This window comes from Pocillopora damicornis, chromosome 3, assembly GCF_964200805.1.
Source record: "Pocillopora damicornis chromosome 3, jaPocDami1.2, whole genome shotgun sequence".
Classification (NCBI taxonomy): Eukaryota; Metazoa; Cnidaria; class Anthozoa; order Scleractinia; family Pocilloporidae; genus Pocillopora; species Pocillopora damicornis.
Window position 1 is genome coordinate 14106200 of NC_142672.1, and position 9987 is coordinate 14116186.

The 9987-nt window shown below is 35.8% G+C and overlaps 1 long non-coding RNA gene and 1 pseudogene across 8 annotated transcripts in view; both read right to left on the bottom strand.

Moving 5' to 3' along the window:
* LOC149048355 (uncharacterized) overlaps positions 1–9537 on the bottom strand; it is a 21172-nt gene extending 11635 nt beyond the window's left edge. For 3 of the 8 annotated variants that reach the window (XR_016185009.1, XR_016185011.1, XR_016185013.1), the window contains exons 1-2: positions 9285–9537; positions 9067–9196 (exon numbers count right to left, since the gene is read on the bottom strand). This is a non-coding gene — a long non-coding RNA (uncharacterized LOC149048355). Of the gene's footprint in view, positions 300–1578; positions 2173–3098; positions 4134–4762; positions 5037–6227; positions 6298–9066; positions 9197–9284 lie in introns of those variants that run through there. The other 5 variants (XR_016185008.1, XR_016185012.1, XR_016185015.1 and 2 more) reach the window with 5 other exon arrangements.
* LOC149048356 (uncharacterized) lies at positions 7049–8332 on the bottom strand (annotated as a pseudogene).
* Positions 9538–9987: the final 450 nt, after the last annotated feature.

Below are 9987 nucleotides of genomic sequence, written 5' to 3' on the forward strand. Positions count from 1 at the left end.
ACTCTTCTTCCTTGGTTCAAATACTGCTCTGACATTGGTCACAGTATGTCAGCCCTAATTACTAGCTGCTTTATCTCTGGGACACAATCTTTGCTATTAAGTACATGATGGGCTTCCCCTTGATTAACCTGACATCACAGTCATGAGAGGACAGATGTCTGAACCAATGTTAAGAAAGGAACAACAACTGAGAACTCCTATACTGAAACCTCCTACTAGCCAGAGATCATTTTATAATGAGACAGTAAACTTATAGAATGCACGCAGCTAGGATTAAAACTGTGTAAAGGTCCTGCAAACTTAATGGGAAAAATAAAAATGTTTTAGGCTACTTGTAACATAGTTTTAAACATTAAACATTTAACATTTGTTATATCATAGTGTGCACATATTTCATTTTACTTTCTTGTATTAACATATTGTATTTTTCACTGAAAAGCTTTGTTTGAGTAAACCTCAAAGACACGAGCCAGTCCGGTTGTCCCAGCATAGTGCCCAGAACTGATGGTTCATTGCGGTTTCTGTGAATTTCTGGGAGGTGAACAGGATTATCTACTGCAGCAGCCAAAAGCAGCCAACCGGAAATCGCTTTCATTATTTTTGCTCATCCATCCCTGCCCCAGAGATAGTTTTATTGCCCTACACTGTTCTCCTTTTGTTACAAGAGACATTGACCAATCAAATTCACTTAACTGCACACAAGATTTGTGAAACTGTGTATGGTGGGGAGCAGTCAAACTTTGATCACAGCTTTGGCTTGAGAGAAAAATGTCTAATTGCAAGCACTGAGGAATTTCATGATATTTATGGTAGTTCCATTGAAGAAAATAGAGCAGCAGATTTTGATGGGTCTCATATTGATGTTTAGGAAGTAAATAGTGATGAAGAAGATGAAAATGAAAGCAAAAGCAAACACCACTCACATGCGAGTGACACTATCAAGTGATCAGATGAACTCAAGGATTTTGATCTTGAAGAGTTTAGCCGTCAACAAGGCATAAAATTTAACGTTTCTGACAACAACTCTAACCAACTCTTTGGAGACTCGGTTATTGATACGATCATGACAGAGACAAATCAATCTGCTCGGCAAAAGTAACCAGAAAAAAAAAAGCAAAAGAACTGAAGGCTTACTGAGGTATATGCATTATAATGGATATAAACAACCTTCGGCAAATTGCCATGAGCTAATCAACCAACCCATTTAATGGTTATACAGACATTTAGAACGTGATGACAAAAGCCCGTTTTGAAGAACTTCAGTATCTTTGCTTTATAGACTCAGCAGAGCAAGCACGCGGCAATGCAAATTATGATAAGCTCTTCAAGATTTATGCGATCCTTTCCATCATTGTGGATAATCTATCCCTGGATGAGGCAATGATTGCTTTTAAAGGATGGCTGTCATTCCATCAGTATATGCCCAGAAAGCCAGCAAAATATGAAATAAAAGTTTGGATGGCCACTGATTCCCAAAACTGCTATGTCTGTGGCCATGCTTTTCGCCTCAGCCAAGAAGGTTATCAAGCTCATCTACATAGCCTTGGCTACCATGTAGTTATGAAAATGGCAAGACCATTTCTTGATAAAAACAGATGTTTATTTCGACAATTTCTTATACTAGCAGAAATGATGAGCACTGGTGTAATTTTGATATTGAGAAGCCTTGTGTGGTGGATATGTTTGCACCTCTTACATGAGGGGCATTGACCGAGCCAATCAACTTCATTCTTTTTATTTCACAGGTTACTCTTATCGCAGGTGGTACCACTACATTTAATTTTTTTTTTTTTAACATAGCCATTTTTAACACGTTTGTTTTGAAGTAATTTCATGGCGCAACTCTTGGTCAGAGAAAGCAAGAAAAGATTAATTTTAGGCTTGATCTCACAAAGCAACTGATCAATGGTTTTCCTCAAAGGCAAAGAAAACAAAGGTCCCAAGAGCCTCAACAATATTCTATTGCCAGAGAAGCCCATGTTTCTGTTCATGTGGAAGGAAGAGAAAGTGTGTCCAATGCAGCAAAGGTTACAAAGTGGAAACATGCTTTGAGTGCAGTCTGCAGAGTTGCACTTTGCCAAATGCCTTGCCACAATTTGTATTGTGATCAGCCCAAGGTACTCACTTTAACTCATTCTTGCGATGTTGACATTCTTGTTGTTGTAGTAACAGCTGCAGAGAAGCATGGAACTCTATGAATCTTTGAGGACACTCTCAAGGCTAAGAAAGAGGCAGTGAAATCCAATCTAGCAACCCACCACAATTTTTCCATTTGAGTAAACCACTAGTGATGTAGTCCCTTGAGTGCCCACAAGTAAGGCATCTCTCAAATAACATGAGTGTTAGATAATTCAATTTTATCGACTTATTAAATTAACCAAAGATAGCTGAACACATTGACATACACTGACAGATGCATCAAAAGAATACACTTTTACTCAATTTGTTGCATTATAGTGTCAGAAACTAGATAATAGCATAGGGCTTTTAATGTTTATTTTGTCACGAACTGCCAATCTTTGAAGGCGTTTATTTTTATCTGAATGGCAAAGATCACATTATTCCACGTGTTATTGTGAAATAGAGTACGTTTGTTATTTTTCTGTCAGCAATATCGTTTTAGCCAATCAGCTCATGTTTATTCAAGGTGTGCCAGAGATTAGGGTTCGCTCGATTGATGCCAGTGAGAGGTGGATTATTTTTGTAGGAGAAAAGAAAAAACTGTGATTAAAAAACCTGAAAGTGAAGACTGAGGACGTTGTGGGCCTTCTTAACCTATTCCCCACACCACGTTTTCATCGACTATTTGGCTTTTCACTCAACTGGGGCATGGTTGAAATAAAAGAATTTTTTAAACCCTGAATTGCTGTTGCCAAATTCTTTGGAAAAGTAGTTTTGTGGTCTGGAAAAGTAAAATACACACTACACTTGTCCAAAAGAACAAGTGAATTGAAAAGAAAGTTTCCTGCCCTGAGTTAAACATGAAGTGCTCATCCATAGGCTCTGTGGTCTTGGAGGATACCTTAACAGGTTCCATTCCTTCCTCACAATCAAAAGGAACATTACTAAGTAGTGGACACCAAAAGGTAAGGCATCAACATATCAACACTCATTTATTGTAAGAGCCACAAAAACCTGGAATGAAATAGCAGATGACCTACAAATGCAAATAGACAACCTGAAGGAGTTTAAGAAAGTGATGCTGGACTATGACACAACAGCTCCAAGTCAAACCTTAATATTTTTGTGTAGGATGCCACCACACCTCGTGTGGTGGCATGCCTTACCACTCTGAAGAGGTAAAATGTATGTAGAAATGCACCTTCAAGATCATTGTACCTGCACTTTCATACAGAGAAGCTCTCTAATATCTAAAACTACTCAGATTAGATGAAAGACAAAGTGAACTTTGTCTGGATACACTCTGAAAGATACCAAAAGGGGGACCCACTCTCCAAACATCTCAACGAGACAAGGGTGTCTGTACACCAATCAAAGAACCATACAATACCAAATCATAGAACTAAAAGATTACATCTTAGTTTTTTTCCCAATTATATATTACATAGTTTAATGAAAATAACTTTAACTATACATTTATTTCCAGTTTTAAAATTGAACAGAAGAACAAATTGTAATTTATGTATATGCATAAATGTTGATATTAAACATACTATTATTATTATTATTATTATTATTATTATTATTATTAATGCACTATGGATATTGGACTAAGAATGGAAAGAGGCAGTTTGATTACAATTGTTGGGACAATAAAATTCATTATGTTCTCCACAAGACTGGCAGCTATTGGCAAGTCCCTGCCCAAGTACATTAGTGCTTATGAGATGGATGGATACAAAGACGTATTTATCATTTTCATACTTAGACAACAAATACCAACACTAGGAAGCGGTCCCTGCAGATTGCAGTTGCTGGAGACAGACTGTCAAAGCAGGCATTCAGAGAAGTGAAAGGAGGAGAGAGATACAGTGAAAAGGGAGAAGAGAGTACAGGCACCAGAGGGCAGCATCAGCAAGCACAAAGCCAGGTGCAGACTTCACCTGCAACAGGACCTGCCTTGTCAGGACAGGACTGCACAGCCACAGCAGGCACTCCAACTCTGCAAGAGACTGACCATGTAGCACATTTCATTGCTTTCAGAAACAGATGGAGGCCAATATTTACATCTTATTTGTAACATTTTTTTAGAGCAAAGTTAATAAATACATGAATTAATAATATACCACTGAATTTATCATTTTTAACATTGTCAGGTTTTACCTTCATACATCTTCAAACCTTGTTACGTAATATTCACATTGAGTTGCATGATATAAGTATATGGTAAGTATATTTTCAAAAACTTTATTTGGACTATCAAACTTAAAACTTGGCTATGATGTTTTATCACTTTCTTTTCTTCTTGTTACTCTCACGAGTAGCAGCATTGAAAAATAAATGGAAATGAAAACTAAACATCTATCTCTTTTCATGAGATACCATGTTAAAATTTAGAATTATTGTGCCTGCATACAATCCATAAGATATTTCCTCAAAGATAGACTTTGGTATGAATATCAGTTTTGGAATGACAAGGTGTCTCTTTGAAACTGACACAAATTTCCATCCAAAACAAACCAAGACACAATTATTTTCATCCAAAACAAACCAGACACTTGATTAGTTTCATTCAAAACAAACCAAGACATCTGATTATTTACATCCAAAACAAACCAGGACACTCAATTATTCCTATCCAAAACAAACCGAGACACTTAATTATTTCCATTCAAAACAAACTACTACACTTAAATTAATTATTCTATCAAAAACAAGTAAAGAGTTGTGAAATCATTTCTCCTTACAATCTACGTACAATTCTTTCTATGCTGATTTACTGCTTGAGTCATATGTAAGCCGATTTCCAAAACTTTCCAGTCCTGGAGAATGTCAAAATAAAATTCCAAGACTTTCCAGGTTTTTCAGGACCCCTAAGAACCTGAATGGAACTCCTTAACAAAGGATTTGAGGAGCTGTAAGAGTATAAAAAGCTTTAAAAGGCAACTCCAAGCCCATCTCTTAGACAGGCTTTAACTGTAATTAAAATAACATTGAGATTAGTGTCTTCAGTAGTTTTAAGAATTATAATTATATGTATATCAATTATGAAATTAGTCTCAAAAGTTGTCTTTTCTAAGAGTTATAAATATAATTTTTTTCATTGTCTATGGTAGTTTTTACACAAAATTTGTTTTCTGATACTGAAAGTATGTATGTATGTATGTATGTATGTATGTATGTATGTATGTATGTATGTATGTATGTATGTATGTATGTATGTATGTATGTATGTATGTATGTATGTATGTATGTATGTATGTATGTATGTATGTATGTATGTATGTATGTATGTATGTATGTATGTATGTATGTATGTATGTATGTATGTATGTATGTATGTATGTATGTATGTATGTATGTATGTATGTATGTATGTATGTATGTATGTATGTATGTATGTATGTATGTATGTATGTATGTATGTATGTATGTATGTATGTATGTATGTATGTATGTATGTATGTATGTATGTATGTATGCATGTATGTATCTACCAATTTATGTCACATGCATTACAACTTTCAACTGTCTGGGAGCAATGTAAAGCAGCTAAACAAGTTATGTTATAAGGTTCTAATGAGTGATAATGCCTGTTAGCTGTACACTGTAAGGATCTCTCTTCCCACATAGACAGTCTGCAGAAATATAGTTAATGTGTTCCTTTGTGTTATTGTAGTCCAAATGATTTACATATGAATTAATTAAAAGAGTTTAGATCTGCAAAGTTCCCTGGAAAAATATCCAATTTCCATATGTGCATTTTGCATGTCAGATATAAAATCTAACTTCATCCAGTTTCCAAGTCTGGTAATTAAATGGAAAATGTTTTGCAAAAATACCCCAATATTGTTGGCCATGTTTAAAACAAACATGGAAATCTTATTTCCCAGTTCCAACCTGGAAATTGCATTCCCTTAAAGAAATTCTTGTTTTCTAAGTGTGCTTTTGTTTTCCTTAAAAGCTATAGCCAATTTCTACATATTTCCTTTGCATGTCAAAAAGATGATCTGCACTATACAATTTCCCTTTTTGATTATGGTGTGGAAAATTGTTGAAAGAAGTAATGTAGCAGTAATAAAATAAGAGACTAAAAGAGCACATACCAATCAGTGCTTGGATCGCAGTCATAAATTTTGAGTGAACCAGACACAAATCCTTTTGAATATACCAGTTCTGATGTTGAGAAGCAAATCTGACATTAGATCTTTATTCACTCTATGAATTGCAGTAATATTAACTTAAAAATTGTGAAATTGAGAACAATAAAAGAGATGACCTTTTTGACAAGCACTACACCATGTTGGTTGTTTTTTTTTTCGACAAATTAAAATGGTTAGTTACCACATTATAGTTTGCAAGAAATAAATTGGATTTTAAATAAACACCACCCTCGTATAGATGCCGCCTTGGAACACTGCACTTGCATCACAAAAAATTTAATAAGCCTTGCGGCGTTTAATAGAATAAATACAGTATTTCAATTTTAATTTCCAATCTTAACTTGGAAATTACAATTTCCACCAGGCATTTTGCTATCCAAATATACATCCATGAAAAAAAAATTACTTATACATCATGTATGTAAAATAAAAATGTACATCCAATCAGTTACCAAACAAGGTTATGGTATGGAAAATTGCTGAACAAAACATTCCACTTTAGTTTTCCATATTCAAAACAAACATGGAAACATGCATTTACAGCTTTCTGGAAAAATTTGCATCACTAAAATGAACTTAGATAGGGAGTTTTTGATTGCTCAATACTGACTTACATGCTCCAAGTTAAAAGTTAAGTAGTGAATACTGCATTTCCATGAGGAGACCCTTACTTTGAAAATACATCCAGTTGTTGTTTTTGTTTTAGAACAATTGATCTTGCTAGAGAGTCCCATAAGGGAACAATTTTAGCACTTAAAAATGAAAAACAGACATCACATATGAGTGAGTTAGTAATTACCTCAGGAAGGGAGGATAGCACATCTACAGCTGATATCAACTAATATCAGCCATCAATTTACTGCTAGCCAAAAGACTTACAAAACTTACAAATGCCATGACACTGTCAGATTTGTTCTTGCAAGTTTGCACCAAACCACATTCCTGACAAAATATCAACTATGGTTTTGTTGCTGATAATGTCCACAGCTTGTAAACTTAATTCCCTAGCCCACAATTGATTTCTCTCCTAGTGTAAATGCTTGACAAAGAAATATCCTTTCACCATCTTTTAATTAAGATGAAAACCACTGCATGCCATATTTCATCTTGGTCTTCTTTCACACTGACCATGTCACCAGGTTAGGGAAAAACCAGGACAATGATTTTTGAAAGAGGAATGGCTGTTTTGGAATGATACACTATTGCAAATTTCCATCAGGTTCAAACCACAACATAATTGGTCTTCCAATGTCAGACAAATTTATACGAGTGCATGACTTGGCTTCATGTAAATAGTATCACTGAGTTTATGTTGCAATTGACAATCATCATCACCCAAGATTTACCGATAGGCTTCACATGCATCAAATGCACTGAAAAGACTGTCATGTTTCACTACAAGTAATTTTATGATTTGAGGCATATCTGTTGATACCCCTGCAATGCCATTATGTCATCTCCAATGCGAGAGTAGACAATACTTAAATTACTACACCTCTGCAATGATACAACTTTTTACAGTAATTTTTGCTAATTCTTAGTAGGCCTATGATAAAAATAAATACATTTTTGGGGGTGAGCTTTTATTATCATTATATATTTTAATTCTGTAATTCAACAATATTTCAGCTTCATATGAGTTTAACAATTAATCCTTTTGTTTTCTTTTCAGTTTTTCTTGAAGACATGACCCAGAGCACAGCTGATTTGATAGTAATGATGGTCCTGGAGAAGTCATTGATAAAGGATGCGAAAATGGGTGAGCTCCATAAATTGGAAAGGATTTTCAGCCTTAGCTTGCAGAGAGGCAAGGGTAAACCTACCCAGGTGTAAGCTACTGCAAATGCACTCAACACTGAGGGCTAGATCAAAATATCTGAGGAAGCCAACTGCACATTGTTAACATCAAGTGACGTTCAGGCTATCAAGAAAGTTCAGGAACAGGAAGATTTATCTAGAAAGACATTGCTAAGGACACTGTTAACAATGTTAACCTGTTCAAATTGTCAAGAAAATGCATGAACTAAAAGATTTACCTTGAAAGACATGGCTATTGACACAATTTGTTACAGAGTCAAGTCACTCGTGTTGTCAAGAAATGGCATGAACTGGAAGATTGATCTTGAAAGACATCGCTAAGGACATTGTTTTTTAACTTCATATCAATGTTAACTCATTCATGTTGCCTAAAAAATTGCAGCAATTGAGATAATACCCTTGAAAGACATGGCCTAAGCAACTGTTTATTATTTCGTACCAATGTTTACTGCTTTTGACATGATGTATTACTAGACTTCACTGTCTGTGGTAAGCTTTTGTTCAATTTTGTTCACTTAAGCATTTGCTAGTGGAAAAATCCTGGCTGTCCCATTTCTTTCATTAACTAAAAAAAGAAGCTATCACTTTTGTTGAATGAAGCTTTAACTGATTTGTTTTCATTCTTAAGTTATTACATAAGTAAGACTTGGCCCAAGATTTAGAAAGGTAAATTTACAACATACGATTATGTGTTGCAGAACCAGGGAAGTAAATAGCCATTTTTTTCGCAAACAGGGGGTGACTTAATAATTTCACCTTGTGTTGCAAATTGATAACAACTCAGATTGATAAAAACCAGCAAAGGAACAAGATTACTAGGGAATCGAAATATCAGAACTGCGAATCGACGAAAACTTCAAACGAATATTTCATCTTGAACTCTAGAAACCATCACTCTGGAAACAACATCAAGCAGTTTCGGCTGAAAATACGAGCTCCTGTTAAGTATTAGCGGAAGTCTCACCTAGTGGTTGTCCTGCTCTTGCGCTTGGGTACATAGCCAACGCCGTGGAATACCGCAGCATGCCAACCCCTTGTTCAAATTTGCTCTCGGAATGAATGATCATGTAGTGTCTCTCGCATTCCGGTCAGACCTGGAAGAGGAAAATGGGCTTTTTGGAGCTAGGACCTCTGAGATTACATAAATATGTTCAAAAGAACAGCCTACGCACAAAACCTTACCTTCAACGTGGCAAAGACTCGACTAACTTTAAAATCGCTCTGGCGAAGGGCTGACGCTCGTAACGTCGGCCTTTTAACTCTTTACGGTGGCCAAGTTACGTTATCAACTAAGTTGATAATACTTGATTGCCCTATTACACTCTCCCACCGACGCAGCGCCACAGTTTCTTGCGAAACTTACTCCTTTGTTCACTCAACTTTTCATTACGATTGCTTGCATGAGAATGTCCGAAGGGTAGCAGCTTGTTGAACTGTCAGCCAATCAGCTGTCGCCCTGCAAAAGAGGCTGACTCGGGCGGGTACTTCAAATAAAACTTTCATTGTTTGCGTTGGAAGAGAAGCATCTCTATGCAGATAATTTTAGTCCAATTACCACAAAAGAATTGAATAAGAAGGAGAACTGGCGTAAAGCAAGAGAGAAAAATAAATAATAATAACAAATTAAAAAAGTGCTTACATACCATGAGACTTTACGAGCGGGCGGGGTAAAGTCATTGCTGACCTTCAGCAAGAGCCTCTCCGCGCAAGCGGACAAAACTACTAATAAAATCGTCCTGACAAAATCAAAGGACAAATTTCATCATGACAAATTTTTGTTTTGTCTTTTGCATCCGCCCTAAAAATTTCAAAGCCGTAAAATTCCGTCAGTGCTTGATCTGTTCATAAGACGGGCCAGCCTAGTTACCAAAAGATTCAACCTCCA